At 41.4% G+C, this 23102-nt stretch overlaps 1 protein-coding gene across 1 annotated transcript in view; it reads left to right on the forward strand.

Annotated features, from left to right (window-relative positions):
- Positions 1 to 3000: 3000 nt before the first annotated feature.
- The window catches only part of SCARA5 (scavenger receptor class A member 5), a 590798-nt gene continuing 570696 nt past the window's right edge, over positions 3001 to 23102 (forward strand). The window contains exon 1 of the mRNA XM_029596225.1: positions 3001 to 3437. The gene's annotated coding sequence lies outside the window, so the exon portion shown is untranslated. The remainder of the gene's footprint in view (positions 3438 to 23102) is intronic.

The following is a 23102-nucleotide window of genomic DNA, read 5'->3' on the forward strand; positions in this document are numbered from 1 at the left end:
CTACCCAGTGCCCACTGTCACAGTGCCATGCTATTTATTTTTTTATTTAAAGCTTTTTATATACCGGTATTAGTGTGAAACATCATATCGGTTTACATCATAACTGCAGATTGAAATTACATGGAACAGGATGAGGGAAAAAACAGGGACTAATAGATGACAGAGTAATTGGTTGTAGGAAAGGCAGAGTGAAAAATGGAACAAATAATGCATAAAAAGTAATAATAAGAACAATAATAATTTTTTAAAAACTTGATTATATCGTTACATGGAACTGATATAGGTAAAATTACAGCAGGGGTAGTAGGATAAAGTGGTAAAGGTTTCAGGTAATGGGACTTGGTAGGAAGAAAGACTATTTTACGGGAGGTAAAAGAGTATGAGTAGCATGGAGGATAAGATTAATGGAAGAGTAAAGAAGGTAAATATAGATGGGGTTGATCAAGGGGGGATGCAGGGGATGGATAGGGGGGTGGTCCTATTCAGGGTATGCTAGTTTAAAGAGCAGAGTCTTTAATTTATTTCTTAATTTATTAAGGGCTCAAGGCGGAGATTCATAGGTAGTTTGTTCCCATGGGAGGGGTCTGCAATGGACAGGGCTCAGTCTCTTGTAGAAGATAGGTGTGCCTTTTTGAGGGAGGGGGTGTGGAGCATGCCGTTGCGGTTAATTCTGGTGGTATGGGTGGATTGTATGAATTGAAATGGCTCGTCAAGCCAGTTCAAGTTATGTGTGTAAATAGATTTGTGAATGATGGTTAAGGTTTTAAAGAAAATACGGGACGGGATAGGAAGCCAATGAAGGTCTTTTAGGATTGGTGTGATGTGGTCGGATTTGCGTGCGTGTGTGATGGTTCTAGTGCTATGCACTAATGTAACGTGTGTGGTGTGCACACACACAGCTTGCTTGTAAGCACAAAAGAGGCAGACTGGGGATTTCACTGCACAGACTGTCCCAATAATAAAGTTCAGTCTGCTAAACTACCCAGTGAGCACTGTCACAGTGCCTTGCCTAGCCCAGAGGGTAAATTAAACAAAATGGCAATGCTAGCAGCTTCTCTCCCTGGCACAGAGAGACAGTCTCAGATCACCTAAATAAACGGCTTAAAAAACAAACGGGGCTAGCTGGCACTGCAGCAAAATAAAGAATAAATATTTTTTTCTCTTAAGTAACTAGCCTAGCTAGCAATTAAATACAGATTTCTGAACTCGGACTAGCTCTGAGTGCAGCCACCTTCCACAGAGACCACCTCCCCACACCACCCCTGCAAAGAAAGTGCGTGGCACGCCGCTTGCTTAAGTATATATAGTGGTGGGTCAGCAGGAAAATCGTCACCGAGCACTGAATTGGCTGCATTCAGTGCATTTCAAAAAATGTTATCGCTGATACGTTACATTCCGGTATCCATGCCAACCTGTCCGACCCACTTTGACAGGGCTGTGAGGTCACTGATGACTCACAGGAAAGGGCTGGTTTTTGGCTCTGGGTACACCCAAATGGCGTCCTCTGATTGCAAATGGTGGTGAAGAAAAGCGCGCACTGCCAAACGTATAGAAAGGATGATAAGTTATATTCATGGGGAGTCACGATACGTTTCGCTTCCCCATGAATACAACAAATAGGGACATATACATTGCGGACTGCCAATACGTCGAAAACGAATGCACACCCCTACTTCTTAGCCTTTTGGTTAAAATTAAGTGTAGTAAACTATTATTTTGTACAGTCACTGAAGAATATGTCAGCAACTCACTGACTTGGCCGCATCGCTTTATTCTTTTTCCATATTTGTGCTACAGTTTAATGTCTTGATATTTACTTTATTTTCACTTTAGAATAGTAGCATATGAGAATGAAGTGGGACAGGCCAATCAAAATATAAATTATTAAAAGCCTGTGTTTTATAGGACTATAAAAATATTATAGTTATTCAAAGACTTTAATGGCTTTTTAAACTTATATTGAAGATGAACAAATTTGATATGTTTTACTCTGTGCATTACTTTTCATAGCAACATGAAACAAAATGTTGAGTTCAGAAGCCCTTGAAAATATCCTGGAAAAGAAGGTAGGAAGAAGTCCCCTCTTCATTATATTACTCCAGATGTCTGGCTAGTTGTGATGCTACCCCTTGAAAAATGAGCTTTTCTGAGGATGCACACAGTCTTTCATTCTTATTATGAAACTGTTATTAGCCACTTTGGGTAATCCTTTGGGATTGGGAAGGCCTAATATGTGTTATCACATTTTTTATAAATAAGCCCTGCATTACTATACAGTGTGAAAATCTGAAAAGGAAAATTTAACTAAAATTAAACAAAATGGTATATTTCAATGGAAAAAAATGTAAAAATGTGGAAAAGGCCAAAAATTGTACATAACCTTGAAAATTGCAGAATCCGAAACTATATTGCACATTTGTCATTTTCCCTTAACCTTATTTATGGGCCATTTCTCAAATGAACTTGTTACGGTCCTAAGAAACATTATGGTTCCTCTTAGAGTCTATAGAGTAGCATTATTATTTATAACAAATATGAGCCCACCCTATATTTCTACATATACATGTAAACAGCATTTAAAACAGACCCAAAGGGACTCAGAGTGTTTCTATAATTTTCTAGTTGTAGAGAAAATTTAATAGCGTTAAAACTTGGCGGTACATCCTGCTTTACAAACATGCTTTAAAGGAAGACTCACATCCTTGTAAAATATTGCCTTATAAATTGTCTTTTAAACCCTTACACTGACCTGAAGTCACACAGTATGTGCATATAAAACTGTCAAATTGTCAAGCCAAGCCCCAGAAGGTTGAGCACATTTTAATTGTGAACCTGCAGCTCTGCAAGCAAGACACAAGAGGGCACTCTAATCATAAAATAATGTATCCTTTAAATCAAGCAAATTCTTCACAACTACCAGTTCTGAATCCTGAAATTACTGTTACCATGAAAAGCAAAGACTGCAGCAGCCCAGTGGATCATCAATTTGTCAATGCATCTTAGAATAACTGGGAAAAAAAAAAGGCGAGGTGGTGGTGGATGCATGTTGAAGAGTGGCAAACAGTTAAAGAACAGAAACCTTACTACTTTTTTTTTTTTTGCTGTTTAGCTGTAGAGAAGGTACTTGTGATCCTGATCTGTTGTTCTGCTCTTTTTAAAGAGATCTGGAAAGAATCACTTCCCCTATATAGGACAGGCAAAGAAGGAGAGGGATTCGAGATACCGTTGTGATCATTTCACCAGGAGAGCAAGCTTCTAACTAATCCCATTAATTTACTGACATCAGAAATTTGGCTATGGAAGGTGAATCTGCATAGCCATAAAAGTTCTGGACACATCGCTGTCAGTTTACAGAAGGGTTCTCTAAGCATGTTTCACTAAGGACACAGGAAAATCCCTCTGGACTGCAAGTTTCAATACTGATTGAATTCTGCCAGGTGAGTCCCTTGGTATTTTACTTTAGGACAAAGTGCTGACTGGATGAAATGATTAAAAGACACTTGCCTTTGGAATCTAGCAGCTCTTTTTTTTTGTCCTATTAAGGTGAAGTTTTGATTGAGGATATATCCTGTGTAGGTTGTATCGTAAATTTAGACTGCCAGAGCTTGTTGCTATATTTTTTGTTGCTGTTGTTGATAGTATTTGCTGCATTAGAAAGAAAAATATAGTTAGAGAGAAAGTATGAGAGAGAAATGTTAGCTTATTTCATCCTGAAGGACCAATGAAGTAAAATAGATAATCAGCATGAACAGGTTTTAGAGAAGTTCTGTCAAAATTTCTAAACAAACTCATAGAAGCTTCATGTAGTTGTATTGTCTTTGTAGGCTATGATACCTTTTTAAAAAGCCAGCAAAAAGTATGCTGTACTCTATAAGCGTTCGAGACCTCAAGGTCTTCTTCAGATGTTAAAAACCACACTCCTGTTTTAATAGCTTGTTTTCACTTGTCAGATCTTCTTTAGATATTTCAAATGTTCCTTCAAAAAAGGTTTGAATTTTTTGAAAGATTCTTTTTTTTTTTTTTTTTTAAGATTTATCAAATTGACTAAAACACTTGTAAGTCACACAAGTGAGTTGTGCAATTGTAAAGGTATGTATGCATGCCTTGAGTGCATTGTGAGACACATGTGTCAGCCTTCAGCACCTGGGATGTTCATATGTTCCTCCTAACCACACAGCTTGGAGTGTGTTATTCTTTTAAAAAAAAAAAAAAAAGGTTAATTTTGTTTTTAACATAACTTAAACTTGAACATCAACCCTAGCAGTTGCTATAGTGGGACAATACATTAAAAAAAAATCCCTATATCTGATTATTGCATTTGTCAATTTCAAAAAACCTACTACCAAAAGAGATCTTCATGTTTGAACAACAAATGTGGTTTTAACATCTCCCTTCACAGTGAACAGTCTGTCAAAATACAGAATATGGAGCTCCTCAGCACCCATCATTGACACCTATGAACAGTGCCCATTGACCCTGTGGGTACCCTTCACAGAAGCCGAATTACCATGACCAAGTGGTTGACAGCATTTACCAAGGAATTAATTTTTTAATTTTGTGGCAGATCCAAGGCTTCACCCATATTGTGTGGCCCATTTCTTTGACCTAAAGGCTAATAGATTTGTACATCTTCTGCTGGGTGGGAGGTACACATGGATAACTACTGGTTTGTACCTCAGAGCAGTACAGCCTGCATCCCATCCCACTGCTTCTCCCCAGAGGGAATACAGTGCCCGCCCATCTCCATCTGTATATTTGATGCACTTATTGTATTTTATATTGTCTGAAAAACGCATTAATCTACTGCATAAATGTGATAAAAGCTACACAGTTTGAAGATCATGTTATGCGGATTAAAAGTGCACGCATGGTTTAAGTGAGCTGAAATGAGGCTGTAAAGTACATGAACTGATTTACATCCACACCTGTTTTTAAGTCTCAATGTACAAACATAGTTTTCTCCCCTGACCAGGTTATGTCATACAGAATACCTCTTTTTACTGCGACTAAATGCATGTACATTCTGAAAGTCCATACACTCTTTTAAAAAATCGAAAATCCACTTAAGTGGATTCAGCCATTCTACTTCATAATGCAAAATTTTGCCAATGGAGTTCCCTACTGATCCTTTGAAAATGTACCCCAGTATGTTTTACTGCTGTCCCTTTGTATACAGATGCTACACAAGGAACTAACATTTTGCAAGACAATTTTAAAAGCGTACAAAAAAATTTAAAAAAATAGAAGATTGTTATTGTAACTGATTGGTGACACAATAATATTACAGTATCTCTTTCTGTAATTTTTTTTTTATTTCAATGAGTTCATGCAGCATATTCTCCCATATTAAACAGCAGTAAATCACACAAGAATGTGTTAAGTTGTAAAGGTATTAAAAGCACAGATTAAAACATTTGCTAGGTTAGGCTTTTTTAAAATTATAATTGGTAAGGCAGTTAAAGGTTTTTTTTTTTAATATCTAATGATTTCGGAGTGGTGGTACAAGCTCTGGTGCTTAGTAAAATTATTATTGTCATTTTTTATACATCGACTTACCAAAGGGTTTACTGAGGGTATTACAATTAATCTAAAATGCAGCTGCCAGAGTTATTACAGGTGCACATAGCATTCATCAGATTAGCCCAAAATCTAAACAATTGCAATGACTACCTGTTCAGGATTCAGTTTAAGATATTACAGATATTCATAGAATTATTTTTAGTGAAGGTGTTCACTATGTTAGTGAGTTATTATCACCTTATTTAACAGCCCATCCTTTGTGATCATCTGGTCAGAACTCGTTTGTGATCTCATCTCTTTGGATGTGTAGGTTGCAGGAACCACTATGTGGAACCTATTGATTGATGGTTTAAAAGATGAGGATGATTATTTGAGGATTAGGAAAAGATTTAAGCCAGAGTTGTTTAAGCAGGTTTATGAGTAATTTTAAGCATATTTTATGTATTTTGTCTTAATTTTGTTTTATGTTATGTAATATTTAATGCATAATATTTATATATAAGGTGTTTTTTTTATATATTATTTGTAACCACATTGAACAATCATGAATGGGACAAGCTAGCTAGGGGGTTTAGGAAGTCTTCTTTACTGGGGAGAACATGGAACCATCTGGGGAAATAGGTAATTGCGTTGGTGTACGTATCTACTAAAATCCCCTCCCACTTACGCAATCGAGGAGGCATTTACGTAGACATGCGCATGTCAATATAAAATCGCGCATACATGTATTTGCATATAGCCAGTTTTATAACAGGCACGCATATACGCATGTATGTTATAAAATCGCTGCATCCATGTCCGCAAGCTGGCAAACGCACATGTGCATCCACGCACGGATCTTAAAATTTACCTTTTTATCAGTGAAAGTATTGCTGGTAACCAAGTCAACTTTCAATGTGTTTTTACTGCATAGGGACTTTGGTGCTTATTCATGCTGTGGTCGTCACTACTGTATACAAGACATTGAGCCAGGACTTAAGCGAATGCAATGCAAGGGCCTTGAAAGTTATTTTTCTTTCCTGCATAGGGAACTCTGAAGTTTGAGATATTTTAACATTATGAGAAATTTACCTCCTGAAACTGTGATTTGAGATATGGCCTCTGGTACCACTATCCAGGAATGAACAGCCCAAGGATTATATGTGCATCAGTACTGAGCTAGGTGAGAACTGTACAACTAGAAAAGAGAAAAGACAAGAACAAAAACCAAGAGAATATTTAGCACAGAACTTGAACATTCCATATAACTAGAGTGCCCCTTGCTGAATACATAACCCTTCTCCACTTAAGTGACATAATCATCCAGTCTCGGGGTATGCCTACGACTGTGTAGATTTTGAAGGCCTCCACACTCAACTGATGGGTGTAAAGGTTGTACGTCAGTCTGTCCTTGATGAGTCAAAAACAACATCCTTGCATGGTGGTGACTCTGGCAGGGTGAGCATGTCCAGAGCTCAGCATTAGGAACTTACATGTTTGAGGATGAGCGGTCTCACAGTTGATCAATGTGGCAATGCCAGATCTAGCCATCATTTGGTCTGGATCTTGTATGATAGAGATCCAGTGATTTCAATGATGGAAGCAGGATCCACTCTGCTCTAACTTATAAACTCTAGTGCAAACAGGATCTTATAGTGTAAATGAGCGCAAAGTAGATGAGCCCAGGAAACAGTCTAGCTTCTGTTCCTGCTTGAGTTATAATCTTGTGATGTCAGGATTGATATGGTCCAAACAGCTCTGCCAGACATACCCCCATAGTTGAATAACACATGACATGTTATGAGATAAGGAATCAAGCAAGCCTGGTATGCTAATCTTCAGTGATTCTCTTTAATATCTTTTGTTCACTGCACCATTCGATCTGTCAGGCCATTTGCCTGGGATCGGCAATGTGCAATGGTGACAGCCCTAATGAGGTTCCTTTGCATAAAGTCCTTGAAGTCATCAGATATAAAAAGCAGACCCAATATCTGAAACAACTGTATTCCCTAGCTCATAAATTGCAAACAGCTGTGAAAGTGCTGTAATTGTTGTAGCAGATATTTGTGTGGATACTGCAATCACCTTGAATAAAATCCACCATAATAAAGAAGTTCTTCCCTTGAAATGGGCCTATATAGTTGAGAATTCTTAACTATAGTTTTAGTCACTCGCCAAGGGAAAATGGGTGCTTTTGGTGGGTTGTGTCTGGACATCTAGCATGTGTCACACTCCTTAAAATCACTTTTTATGTTAACATCTGTCCCAGGCTACCAGATATAGTTCCTGGCCAGAATCTTCATACATATTATTCTAGAATGTTTGCCATATAATATGACTAGAATGACCTGATGACTTTTCCATGGAATAACAAGTTTTCCAAAAGGATGCATCCCATATAGGCTGATAATTCACGCTGCTTATTTGAAAATGGTCTGAATTCCTCAGGCAGTTTACCACTTGACCATCACCTCCATTCCCAATTCAGGACTCAGGTCAAGACAAGCTACTTTGTAGTCAGCCTAGCTATCTAGGCAGCCTGGAGGAGAGCGTAAGGAAGAATTTCTAGTATCAAAACAGGATGTGGAATAACAGTTTGGTATCCACACTAGAAAATAGCTCAAGCAGCCTAGGCAATTGCTTTGCCAAGTTACTAAACAAATGTATAATCATAGGCACTCAATATGATACATGAATACTAGGCATGTGCATTTATTTGAAACAAATAGGTAAAATGCAATGGATGCAACCATTTGTATTTTATTCATGGACCCCTGAAACAAATGGAAAGTGCCCATGAATTAAAACAAAGGTTTGTTTCATTAATTTGTTTTCCTTTCAAGTCTATGACCCATTGAAAACTGCTGCAGTGAAACTTGTATCTATAGAAACCCAGCAATGCCTGTGTTAGGTAGCAGCCCAGCTGAAGCTGAGATGGGTAGGTGGGATAGAGACAAGTAGGTGGGATGGAGAACCAATCAAGGGTAAAGTTTTTTTTTAATCTGGCCTATTGCTGGCATCAAGTGACCACTGAAAGGTCTAAACATGTGCAAAGAAACTCTGCTTTCCCTGTTGAATTTCACAGGGAAAGTCTATCATTTCAGAAGCTGTTTTGGAGTTAAAAAGATTTGAAAAAGGAGAAGAATTCTGGCATTGAAGAATGCCAGAATTCTTCTCCTTTTTCAAATCTTTTGTTATCTTCTCTTCTCTGCTCCTGTGCTCTCACTATGATACAGAGACAGATGCACTGCTCACTGAGGCAGGGTTGTGAACTGGAAATACAGAAGCAGTGAAAAGCAGTGATAATGTATCTGTCTGATTCTACACAATGTACTGCACTCTGCTTATCTGCAGACAGATTGCAGTGAGGAGAAATTAAGCCTTGCCAGCCTTCTCAGTTTATTCTCTTTCTGACAGAACTTTTTTTATGTATGTAAAAGGAGTACTGGTAATATGTGTGTGTTTGTGTGTGTGAGAGAGACAAAGCCCCAGTTTGTGTCACTAGCAAGCTGCTAGCTCTGCTTGGCAAGTTGGCATTGTGCTTGCAGAACACTGAAATGAATTCAGCTAGTCAGCTTGATTGAGTTATGTGATGGATGTATAGTCAGTATTAGAGTGGTACTAATGAATGATATATTATCATTAAATTGTATTGTCACATAAAATCTCCCATTAGCCACTTCCAATTCTATACTGCCACTGCAAACAAAGGACAGAGGAGGGAATGGCAGCGGGAAGAAAAATGGCAGGGGCAGAAGATTTGAGTGTTCCTGTAGAGCCAGCCCAGCCTGTCAGAAGTACAAAAAGTAGTAGCAATGACAGAAAAGAGAGTTCTGCCTCTAAAAGAGACTATTTTAGCCATAGAAAGCCAGGATTAGAAGCAGTTTTAAGCCATAAGAATTTAAAATTGGGAAAGCAAGTGCTACTGCTCCCTGTTCCTCTCCCTCTTGCTTTGGAAAAGGGGCAGAATGCAGGAGAGCTATATAAGGGTTGCATTAGCAGGGCAGGGACGTGGACAAGAACAACAGAAGTGCAATATCTTAAACCAGCAACATGCTCTGCCAAGATTACTGCTTCTGGGGTAATGGTGGCAGTATTTTCAAAAACTGATTCTGAGGAAGAACCATGTCTGGAATTCCTTGAATCAGAAGATAGTGAAGATCTAGTAGATGGAGAGAATTTAGAAGCTCTAGTTAGTAGCATCTTAGCCTCCAATGAGGAGGCAACAAAAGTAGATGATACTAATGGTGTTAAGAGCAACCCCCAGGAGGAGTGGAGGCAGTGCAGGTAGAGAGCATGAGTGATGCTCCTTGCATTTTGCTTCACAACCTACCCTCAACCTCAACTCTAGTGCCAGAATCAGCAGCAGCAATAGTCCCCAAGGATGCAGAGAGATCAAGGAAGACATCTGTGGTAGGAAGGCACTTTAAAATGGAGAATGATCGGGGACATTTGGCCTGCCTGTGCTGTTCATGCTTCCCATGTGCAGTCAGAAGGTAGAGGGGAAAGCAGCCCTGGTCGGTAGTGCGGTGCTGTCATCCAGCGTGACAGAGTAACCCTTAAAAAGTGGTAGCCTAGCAACATTGGCCTGCCTGTACTGTTCATGCTTCCTGGCTGTAGTCAGAAGGAGGAGTAGGAGGCAGCCCTGGTTGGTAGTGTGGCACAGACGTCATCCAGCGTGACAGGGGATTCCTTAAAAGTGGTGGCCTAGCAGTAAAGCGCTGCCAGCGCATGACAATGGGACATGTCCCTTTGCACTGATTTCATCTGAAGACCATGGGAAGGAAAAGAAAGGGGAGAATTGCTACTCCCTGATGGCATCATCTCCAGTAAGGGGTACTATGGAATCTAATGTACTTCATCTTATTTCTTCTCAACCCAATTATTCTTCTGGGTCTGTTGTTACCTCCTTAAGCCCAGACACATGCCCCCTCCCCTCACCTAATTTAACACAGCTTCATTTGAATGTGAACTGAGAGAAGAACTCCATGATTAATCTGGGTTTCCCTGAAGAAGAAACAGGGGATCCAGATCATGGTGATCTTACTCCTTCTGGAGTTCTTCGACTGAGAATGTGATAACTCTGCCTCTACATATTGATCTTGAAGAAGCCTTAATTTCTAATAGGGCTCCTTTTCCTATCCCCGTGGCTTCCATCAAAGTTCTTGATCTTAGAGATGCTGTAGATAAACTTTATGAACCTGCAGAAATTTAATTACAGCATATATGGAAAGCAATAACTCACTTGGAACCCTCCTTGACTCAAGCTGTTCCACTAACTTTTTGGATGTGGATCAGAGAACTAAAGCTTTAGTATATATTAAAACACTACTATATAATGCTACTGCGCAATAAAGGATAATTTGAGTTTATACTTCAAACAAGAACTCCTTGAAAATAGGATGAGATCTAAGAATCTTCATCTTCTAAACTTTCCTAAGAGAATATTTCTATGTGATCTAGAGTTGTTTAAAAAAATATGTATTAAAAGCTTTGCAATTTCCACCTGACAAATGTTTTCTGCTCTCTGTTATTATATGCCTAATTCTCATAAGGTTTCTAATTTAGTTGCTGGCTCCTTTTGACATTTTTGATATGTCTAATTTTCTTCAGTCTTCTCAGGATATTATTTCTACTCATGGTACTCTTATTGGGATTTTTTGTACTTGATTCTGATAAAGATATCTTGTTCTTACAGTGTTTCAAATATAAAAATGTTTTATTCTGTGGTCAGAAGTTTTGGTATTTCCAGAATTCTTCAGGGAAACAAGTAATAAGTAGGCAATTTTTACTTCTTAAACAATGTGTTTTGGATTTAGGTGCTTAATTCTTGAAGTTTCCCTGCAAATGTGAGGTGGTTTTTCAAAAAAATAACTTTATTTTTTGTGATCCCTCTTCATTTGGAAACTTTTTTGATGGATAAATCAAAGGCCAATTAAGTTATCTGGTTTTGTAGGTCCCTTGGGCAGCTTATTGCAGTAATTGTTAATTTCTTTTTTTTTCTTTCTTAATTTCCCTCATTTTCTTATAATGAAGACTTGAGATTCATTGCTATATAATTTTATTTTTACTTTTACTTTTTTTATTATATATATATATATATATATATATATATATTTCTTTGCTTGTGAATTTATTTTCATGTTATGACGTAAAATTTAATAAATAGAAAGTTTAAAAAAAATGGAGGATCCACATTTTGCCAAGTGTATTCACTGTAGTAAGGTAATCAGTTGGTGGAAGGTACTGTGGGGCATCTGACAAATGCTGGTATACAACATCACCTACAGGAATATCACTCACTAGCAGTGTGCACCCCGCCTACCTCACACTTCTTGCAGCTCCTCCCACTCACCTCGGACTACTGGCTGCCTCGGCGTCTGTCTCCCGACCTCTCCAGCGTCCCCAGACCGGCTTTGGTGCTGCTTCCCGCCATGCTCCTCCAAGGCACCTTAGGGTGCACACGTGCACGGTGCCTTCATCTTTATTTCCTCATTGGCGCGAACCTCAGTGGCGTCCCCCTGAGATGATGTCGCACTGCCCAGATATTTAAGCCTACCACTTTTGCTAGCTAATTGAGTTAACATCTAGGGATATGAATCGTTTTTCTGATGAATTGAAATATCGTACAATATTTCCAAATTCGTTAATATATTGGGTAAAAAAAGAAATGATCACTTTTTCCCCTGAATTTTCGAAAAAATTGTTTTTCGGGTTAGTGCGCGCTAACGAGAGTCTGCAGGAAAATGAGATTTTCCTGTGGCCAGACGATTCCGAAAGCGGGAACGATTGGGCAGCCGATTCACATCCCTATTAGCAACTGGAACTCTATGGATGGGATTTGCTCTCCATACCGAAGCTTCTCTGCCACTCCAGCGTTATCTGGAACTATTATTGATAATGTGGTACCCGCTCTTCGGGGGCCTCTTCTGCTTCTTTCAGGTGCTATCAGGAAACCGGTACTCGCTCCTCGAGGGCCCATGTTCCCTGAGTCGCTGCCTGCATCTACAACCCTTTCTACTTGGAAGACATCACTAACAGTTCCCATCTGTGAGTACAACTACCATCTATTCCACAGTACTGCTTCCTTGGAACCAGGTACTCACTCCTCGAGGGTCTGCCCCCTGTTCCAGTGCCAGACCTCTCGTCTAGTGGAATCACTGTGTGAGTACAATACCACTGAGTCTCTCTACTCTAATGGATCAGGTACTCGCTCCTCGAGGGCCTGCTCTCCCTATCTCAGAGCTTCTCCTATTCCTCCTGGGTCTCTGTATGTTTCTCACTGTGCACTCCTAACTCTCTGTCTCTTTCCAGTACAGCACAGCCAAGCAGAGGATTCGCTGTTCCAGCGTCCTGTGGAATACTCGCCCCGCCGGGCTCATCATCTACTACTCACTACTGCCACCTCTGGTGGTTTCCAAAACTGTTTAAATAAAGATTCAAATCTGTGTTTGTGTGGCCAGAGTCTAGCCTGACACAGTGGTCCCTCACGGGACTGCCCTACGTGGGTGTGGTCAGCTGCCTCAGTGTCCAAGGATCCACCCAAACATCAATAACCATAACACAGTGGAATCAGGAGAGCTTGGCAGTATTATCCTCAGTACCCCCTCTGCTACTCAATACAGAAGTTGTAGCAAAAGGGTTGAAAGGAGGAAAGTTTTTCCCAAGCTGATCCCATGGCCCCTTCCACCAGTCAAGTGGCAGGCAAGCAGCCCTCTGCCATGAGTCCACAGTAGCAAACCATCATAGAAGAAATGGGGTGATGTTCTGTATCACTATCCCAGGGAAAGAGACAGCATTCAAAGTAGTGATGAGCTGCATCAGGGAAATGATTGTCCTCAAATTCCTTGAAGATACTGGAGCACCTGATGTGGTTTATTTGGATTTCAGCAAGGCTTTTGATAAGGTCCTGCATAGGAGACTCATCAGTAAAATGAGAAGCCTGGGAGTAGATCCAAAAGTGGTGGAATGGATTATAAATTGGCTAACAGATATCAACGGGTGGTGGTAAATGGAACCTTCTCTAAAGAGAGAAGAGTGATAAGTGAAGTTCCTCAAGGATCATTTATGGGACCGGTTCTGTTCAATACCAAAGTTTGTTTTTTTGCTGATGACACTAAAATCTGCAGCAAAGTGGACACATCTGAAGGAGTAGAAAAAATGAAAATCAATCTAAGAAAATTCAATAAGCGGTCAAAAGTTTGACAGCTGGGATTCAATGCCAAGAAGTGTGGAATTATGCATTTGGGATATGGAGATCGAAAGGAAATGTATACCTTGGGGAGTAAAAGACTGATGTGCACGGACCATGAGAAAGACCTTGAAGTGATAGTGTCCAATGATCTAAAGGAATCGAAACAATGTGATAAGTTGGTGGCTAAGGCCATAAGAATACTGAAATGCATAGAGTGAGGGGCATAACCAGCAGGAGAAAGGAAGTAATGATACATTTGGTAAGGTCTCACCTGGAGTATTATGTTCACATCTGGAGACTATGGGGTAGATTTTAAAAGAAGCGTACATAGCCTATATGTGCGCATGCTACCCCGTGCGCGCACATATGCGCGCGCAGGCACACGCATGTTATAAAATCCAGGGTTGGCGTGCGCAAGGGGGTGCATAATTGTGCACCTTGCGCAAGCTGCGCTGGCTTCCTCCGTTCCCTTCCCCCTAGCCTGCCCTTCCCACCCCTTCCCCTAACCTTTCCCCCTGAGCCCTACTCTAACACCCCCTGAGGCAGGCACAAGTTGCGCACACCGGCCGAGTGCCAGCATACGATCTCGGACACAGTGGCAAATGGCCGCTGTGCCAGGAGCCGCTGACCCTGCCCTGCCCCCAGACCGCCCATGCCCCGCCTCTTTTTTCAAGCCCCGGGACTTACACGCGTCCCGGGGCTTTTTGTGCGCCGTCAGGCCTTTTGAAAATAGGCCCGGCATGCGTAACCCCCCTACGCGCATATGTCTTTGAAAATCTGCCCCTATATCTCAAAAAGGATAAGGACAGAAAAGAAGCAGTCTAGAGAGATGCAACCAAAATGGTGTGGGGTCTATGTATATATATATATATTTAAGCATTTCAAATACTGTCATTCCAAAATCAGATCACAATGGTTTGCTATAACAGATATCAGTTTATGGTTGTTGGGTCAACATTAGGAATGTGAATCGTTTTTTGACAATTTAAAACAATCGTCAGATATATTTTAAATCGTCAAATACAATAGAAATTTACGATTTTTCACGATAAATCGGGGGAGGGGGGAGGGCGCGGAAAACCGGAACACCAAAAAAACCCCTAAACTCACCCCGACCCTATAAAACGAATCCCTTACCTTCCCCCACCCTCCCGAACCCCCCCAAAACTATTTATGAATACCTGGTGGTCCAGTGGGGGCGCGAGGACCGATCTCCCGCTCTCGGTCCATCGGCGCCATTTTGGCTGCCACTCAAAAATGGCGCCGATGGCCCAATAAAAAAAACCTCACCCGACCCTTTAAAAACGACCCCTTAGCTTCCCCCACCCTCCCAATCCCCCCAAAACATACCTGGTGGTCTAGTGGTGGTCCCAGGAGCGATCTCCCGTTCTCAGGCCGTCGACTGCCACTCATAAAGATGGCGCCGATGGCCCTTTGCCCTTACCATATGACAGGGTATCTGTGCCATTGGCCGGCCCCTGTCACATGGTAGGAGCACTGGCTGGCCGGTGCCATCTTTAAAGATGGCCGCCACCATCGTTAAAGATGCCACGGAGGATCTGAGTTCCAGAAGTGCCATCAGGCCAGAGGTCACACTATAATTAATATTCTGGAGGAAAAAATAGTGGATTTCCATGATCAAGAGGGAATGGAAGAAGAGGTGTTACATTTTATGGACTCTGCAGCAGCAGGTGCAAGAGAAACTGAAACCTCTAGCAGAAAACAATACATAATACATACATCTTTCCATGGTTTGTGAACCACAAGTAAAATGGAATCTTGCCCTCTGGTCCCAGTGTCTAACTTGCATGAAGGAGTGAATAGGAGTGTCAGAGGCAGAGGTGCAGTGGGAATATAGTGCAGGAAAGAGTCTTTCCTGATACAGGCCATCTTTAGCTCAGACCTAGATTCACCGTTTTGCTATAAATATAGTGTTACAGACCGAACAGGATTTTATTGCAATAGGTGGTTTGGGCTGCTGGAGAGAGAGAGAGACTCCGTAAAGGCTCACATACAAGTTAACTGTTTATACCACTGTAAGAGGGGTATCTAGTAACTTGGGGTGAGGTTTGGGTGGTGGGTTAGGTTTTGGGGGCAGTTTTACATGCACAGAGGTACGAACAGCACAGTTGCCATCAGTGAGGATTTTATGTGATTTGGTGTGATGAAGGGTAAAAGAAGAGTAGATTTATACAATGCTATCAAGCTAGGTAGAGAGTTCATTGTAAAATTGTCGCTTTTTGTACCTTTATTCACTCCAAATGACAGAAAATCTTCACTGATGGCAATTGTGCTGTTCGTACTTCTGACTGTGCATGTAAAACTGCCCCCTAAAACCTACCCCACCACTAATACCTTATCCTGAGTTCATAATGCCCTCTCTTACAGTGATGTAAAAAGGTTACTTATATGTGAGTCTCCACAGAGACTCTCCCTCCCCCTCCCCCCTCTCCCTCTCCCTTCCCGAATCACAATTTGCGATAAAAACGTTTTTGGCCAGTAATGCACAGCTAACACAGGCACAACACAAGAAAAAGGTGTAGTTATTTCTGGCATCAAAACCTGTGTTGCTGTGTGTTACTCTATCGCATGCCATGCTAACTGACCCTCATTTCCATTTACTCCTCTCACTTGAATACAAATGAAAAATTTTGATATGTGATTTGTGATGCGGTATTTATTGCATGCATTACAGTGTTATCATGGGTGTTAGGGCCCTAATGCAAACTATAATACCCTAATGCAATTTGACAAATGACTCTCTTAGCTTGCTAAGCAGTGCCATGCTTCCTGCTGTGTTGCTTTGCATCTACTATTTATGATTTTAATTGCCAGCACCTGCTACTGCTCCAAGCCATTCTTGCTACCTTTGGGAGTTTCCTTCTCTTCACTGGCTGCCTTTGAGATTATTTCCGAACTCCCTACCTGTATAGTACTTGCAGACTTTTTGTCTTACCCTGGGAAGCCAATTCTTTGCATACTTGCTGCATTACTCAGGGACCTTTGGGTCTTTCATGATACTCCTGGTGTCATTTTGCCCCTTTTGGTGCCTTGGGCTTTTGATGCCATTCTTCTTTCTGCCTCAGCCCTGACTATATATCTTGGGACCTTGCTACCACTCTTCTTGCTACATTGCACTGCACCTACAGTTATGATTGTAATTACTAGCACTACTGCTGCTGCTGCTGCTGCAATCCATTCTTGGTATCTTTGGGTGGTTTCTCCTCTACTCCAGTTGGCTTTGAGGTTCTTTCCAAATTTCCTTTTCTTAAAGTACTTTACCACTCTTGGTCTTGCTGTGGCAATCCAATGCTTTACACAGACCTTTAACACTTATCGATAACAGTTTAATGCCCTTTTGGATTTTTTCTTCACTCCCTTTCCTTATGATTCATACTGACTATTGGTTATATCCAGTATTTATCCTTCAACAAATTATACCACAGCTAAAGGTAGGGGCAGCAGAAGTGCAGCACCCAAAACCAGAACCACGCTTTTCCATTTTTACTACATGTCAGGTTATGGAAACGGTATTTGCAAAAACTGATTTACAAGAAGAATCATGTCCTAGATTCCCCAAACAGAATATTGAACAGCTAGTGGCTGGAGAGAATTTGGAGCTTCCAGTGAAGAGGTGGAGAAGGCAGATGATATTGGCAGAGCTGAGATAATATATAGAACAAAGAGGAAGAACAACTCCAAGCCTAAACAGCTAGCTCCCTTCCCCTAATGATAAAATATGGAAACATCAGGCCACCTCCAAAAATTTCCATGTCACCAGATTTGAATGCCCTCCAATGGCTTCTGATGCAGTGGTGCTTCAGATTTAAAATACTATCTCTTATTCACAGAACTATGAGTGATGTCTCTCCCAATTTTGTTTAGTTTAGTTTTAAAGATTGGTAAACCCCCTAGGGCATTAAGATCTTAGAGAAGAAATATGTTGGATGTAACCTCTTTTTGTATGATGAGGTTGGTCAAGACACATAACAGTACCTTTTTAGTTCTTGGGCACCAATTATGGAATTCTCTTTTGGATGAGTTGCAGAGTGAGCCTTGCATTAAGACTTTTAAAAAGAACTTAAAAACCTGGCTGTTTAGGCAAGCTTTAGTGCTGATGTGAAGTAAACAGCTGATGTTTTATTTTTATATACCTACGATACTTGGCAGTTTGTATTGTACATTAATTCTTTCTACTGTTTTAATTGATTATGTATATGCGTTCTACCCCACCTAGAACAATTGATAGTGTAGGTTAGAAATACTTTAAATAAAATGAAATAAATAAAACCCAACATTTTTTTGCCCAGAATAGGATGCATTGATTCCCCCTTTGAATTTAAGTTATTTATTTATTTTTATTTTTATATACCAATGTTCCTGTATAATATACATATCACACCGGTTTACAAGGAAATAAAACTGTCGCCTCGGGGGCAGCTTACATTGGAATAAATAACAAAAAAGAACTTAACAATAAGGAACTTACATAGAACTTAATGGTAAATAAATGGATGGCATGAATGAATGAAAAAACAAATTGATACAAATGAAACAACTTATGCAGGCAAATGAACTGAAATAATGAAACAAATGGAAAATATTTCTATATGTGTCCCTTTTACCTGGTTTGCACTCTCTGCCTGGTGTATTCTGTCTACTGAGCCATCAGCCCATATATTGACCTTCCATTCATTTTTACCTTCATGGCTTTCTGTCTATATCAGTGTTCCCTTGTAAATAACAATATTTGTGCCAAAACTGTTTGTGCCTTGCAATTGCTTGAAAATACTTCTGTTTGTATAAATGAAGTACATTTTTGTATGACATTTACTGCTATCCTTGATATTTAGTTTGTAATAAAAGCCACCTGTTTTGAACTTTACATATTGCCTATTTCTTTCTTTCTGTCTTTCTTTTTTTGAATGCAGTAAAATGGATCTATTGGTATGGTTTTCATTGATAACAGGAAGCTATTACTTTTAAGAAAGACATGTACTTACTTGAAGTCAGACGAGATCATAATTCACGCTCTTCAATTCATCAACAAACACATGATGGACGAGGAGAGGAAACAGGCAGCATTCCTTGAAGAAAGAAGATGATTTAAAAAATGGTTGCCACATGCGACCGGGTACAGAGGTAGCTGTAGTATTGTTTTTCATTTGTGTGTGTAAATTCTAAATTCAGATTGGAACATAAAAACATAAGAATTGCCATATTGGGTCAGACCGATGGTTCATCAAGTCAAGTATTCTGCTTCAAAAGTAGCCTGTCGAGGTTATAAGTACCTGGCAAGATCTCAAACAGTAGATAGATTACATGCTACTAACACCCAGGAATAAGTAGTGGTTTTCCACAAGTCTACCTGGTTAATAAGTTTATGCACTTTTCCTCTAAGAAATAGTCTAAACCTTTCTTAAAACCAGCTAAGCTTTCTTAAATCCTCCTGCAATTAATTCCAAAGCTTAATTGTGTGTTAAGTGAAAATGTATTTTCTCCAATTTGTTCTAAATGTGTTACTTAGTAACTTCATGGAGTCTTACAGAGTCTGTATTTTTTGAAAGAGTAAACAACTGATTTGCATTTACCCTTTCTACTACACTCATGATCTTATAGTCTTCTTTCATTTCCCCACTCAGTCGTTGTTGCGGGACTGGGCCGTGCCCCGGTCCCTCCATCCACCTTGGGGCCGGCCTGCGTGAGTCCGTCTTCAGCCTCCCAGATCTGTTCTGCAGTCTGCCGTGGCATCCCCACCGCGAGGGAGATGCCGCGATTCCCCGTCACTGGCCCCGCCCCCTAGGCGCGCGCACGGGCTCTTCTCTTAAAGGGGCCAGCGCGGGAAACTAAGGACAGCCCTAGGATGACGTCAGATGCTGCAGGGTATATTACCCTGCAGCTGGGATGGGATCCTCGCCTTGCAACGAGGTTCCTGGTTACCTGTCTGCTAGTTGCTGCATTCCTTGGAGTACACTTCATCTTCAAACCGGCTTGACTCCTGACTTGTCCTCCGTCTTGTCCCTTGGTTCTGGTATCTGCTTCTGACCTCTGGTTCTGACCCGGCTTCGTCCACGACTTTGTCTTCAGCTTCAGTCCCTGGCTTGACTTCCTCTGACCTCTGGTTCTGACCCGGCTCCGTCCACTACTCCGTCTCCTGTCTCACCCCGGTCTTGGCTTCTCCTCTGACTCGGCTTCGTTCCTGGACTCTGTCCTTGGCCTTCGTTGCTCCTCGGGTTCCTGGTGTTCACTGGCCCTGAGGATTCGCCTAAGTCCCAGTGGCTGGGCCCCTACGGGCTCCTCCTGGGGGGGCTCCGGCTTCCAGGGTGAATCTCCAAAAGTCCCAGCGGCTGGACTCCTACGGGCTCCTCCCAGGGGAGTACTGGTCTCCAGGGTGAAGACTCTTCAGTCGCCAGGGCCATCGTCGTCCGTCCTCACTCCTGCTGCCGAGTCCTTGGTCGCATAGGACTCCGCCTTATTCCAGTGCCCAAGCCTTCTCCGAGTCCTCCGAGCCGCCTCCCGGTTGGGACGCTTGCTGTGGTCCTCCACAGCATTCCATCCACCATCCCAACTGTAACAGTCGTCTCTTCTTTAGGATGAACAGCCCTAACCTTTTTAGCCTTTCCTCATAGGGAAGTCATTCCAACTCTTTTATCATTTTGATTGCCCTTCTCTGTACCTTTACCAATTCAGCTATATTTTTATATTTTTATGTGGCCACCAAAATTTTACATAGCATTGTAGGTGTACAGTCCAACTATGGAGCGATACAGAAGTATTATAACATTCCCCTAGGACAAAGCAGCATGGTAACCCTCACACATGGGTGACATTATCCGATGGAGCCTGACAAGGAAAATATATGTCAAAGTTTCTAGAACTTTGACAAGGCATACTGAGCATGCCCAATCCAAATGTCAAGGGTCCTTCTTCAGTCTCTTTTTTTCCGTGGAGCTTTCGCATCGCGGTCTTGAGCTCATACTGTTCCAAGCTAACAAAGTAGCAGTGGAAAGCTTTTCACCGATTCTTCAGTGTTTTTCATGTTTTTCTCTGTATCGGATCCCTCTTCAGTCCCTGTCACTTTCCAGTCAGGTTTTTCACCTTATAGTTCATGTCATCATGGCTTTGTCAGGTTTTGGCTGATGCCCCCAAGTGCCCGAGGACTATGTCCATCACGGACCCATACGAAGTGTGCAACTTCTTACTGGGTGCATCGCACGACATTTGAGGGTGCCACATGTGCAACCAAATGACCACGAAGGGACATCAAGTTCACCCTGATAAGATGGAGAATCTTTTCAGGGTGAGTAAATCTGAGCCATCGGCATTGGTGGCATCGATGCTGAAGGACCAAGGAGCTGCATCGATGGACAACAAGCCCTTGACACCGGAAGGCTCTTCTGTTCCATCGGTGCTGCCAGTGGATAGGGGCACCAGGGACCAACCAATGTTGGGGAAAGACCAGGCTGAGCACTGAGGGAAGCCAAGAAAGCATTGGCACCAGTCACCCTTGATGCACAGTGCCAGGCACGGGTTGGCGCCGGTGATTGCCATGATGCCTCCAAAGCGATCCCATGGTGAGGAGTACTGATCCTCCATCGATGCTGGGGTTCCATGATTAACTCCACCAGTCCTTCTCCTTCCTTCCAGCAACTCTCCTTAGTCATGTGCGTGCAGCAATGCATGCCCTAAATTGACACCGTGGTGGGAACCTCTAGGACCGGCGCACTGTAGTGATGTCATGCAGCTGAGTATTTAAACCCCAAAACTGAAAGCTACTAAATAGCAAAATATATTAAATCCAGCTATGTAAATATAACATCGGATGTAACAGGTAGACCGTTTTCACCGCTCATCGTTCATGAAGTCTCGGTCTTAATAACACAGTGACTGTTCTACATAGACCAAGTCGTCCACCAGTCGCAACCTGCCAGCATTAAGCATTTTCTGTTTCCCTGAAGGAGTGACCTCCAAAACATTGCAGTGTCGGACAGAACAAGACATCTTATCAAAGAAGCCCAGCACGACCTGATTGTGGACTGCACACAGACTGGTAACATAAAGACCTATTAGAAGCTCGCCCAAAAGGTGGACTTAAACCTATTATGTGTATATGTGCATGATAGCTTCAGATTGAAGAATGGCTGACTTTGGGTGACCAATGATTTAAAAAGCCCTAGCGCCTCCTAGAGCTTAATTCAAAAAGCTTGTAGCCCCTAGTGGCACTATATGATGTCACTACAAAGTTAAGAGTATATAAACCCAGCTGTGACTCTGGCCAGATGCCTTAGCAACGGGATTTCTGCTTTATAGTGCATGTTGCCTTATGTTCTTATGTTCCTGTGCCTTGCCTTCCAGGCTTGACTTTGAACCTTGCCTCATTCAGCCTTGCCTCGTCCTATTTGTCTTGTCCAGTGTTTCAGTATGACTTCGTCTATCCTTGGCCTGACTCTCCGGATCTTGACCTCTTGCTTTTGTCTGCCTGTAAGGGATAAGGAGGTGTGTGAGCCCTTAGTGCTGCACCCTGTAGCTGGACAGTCTGCACCGCAAAATGTTCCACCCCTGAAGAAGCCCACGAAACACATACCATGTCGGGCCAGTGTTGTTTAAAACTGTCATAACACGCTATGCAATGATAAGTGTCTCGTCTCTTTAAAATAACTTAAAAAATGCAAAAAATGCAAATGATGTTGAATGTGGTTACCAATGATTAAAAGAAGGTTTACCCAGTCTCTCAGCAAAATAATAAACTGGTAAATAGCACCTGAAAAGCTATAAATACCTGATTATGAGCATTCTTTGAAAGTATTAAGAAGCTCAGTTGATATATGAGGTACCACATTGTTCCTAATAATATTTTTCAGCTTTTGAATATGATGTTGGATGAAGTATAGCTAATTGATACATCATATATTACAGTTTCCTAGTTCAATTGGTGTCCCAGGTTCAGCAACAGGTGTGAGAAGCCTCAGCTGGCGCTGTATTCTGCATCACTGTGTTGGGTCAGGCCGGTGTTGTTGTCATAACCACGCTATGCAACGATAAGTGTCTCGTCTCTTTAAAATAACTGAAAAAAAAGAAAAAAATGCAAATGATGTTGAATGTGGTTACCAATGATTAAAAGAAGGTTTTCCTAGTCTCTCAGCAAAATAATAGACTGGTAATAGCACCTGAAAAGCTATAAATACCTGATTGTGAGCACTCTTTGAAAGTATAAAGAAGCTCAGCTTTTGAATATGATGTTGGATGAACCTGGGACACCAGCAGAGAAGAGATACAATGAGGCACACTTGTCAACTCCCTCTGGGACAGAGTGTACCTTTGGCTTGTTGAAAAATAGATTCTGCTATTTAAATAAAATGGGAGGGGACTTGCTGTATGACTCTTATATAGTAGATAAAATAGTGCTTGC

This window comes from Rhinatrema bivittatum, chromosome 3 (assembly GCF_901001135.1).
Source record: "Rhinatrema bivittatum chromosome 3, aRhiBiv1.1, whole genome shotgun sequence".
Taxonomy (NCBI): domain Eukaryota; kingdom Metazoa; phylum Chordata; class Amphibia; order Gymnophiona; family Rhinatrematidae; genus Rhinatrema; species Rhinatrema bivittatum.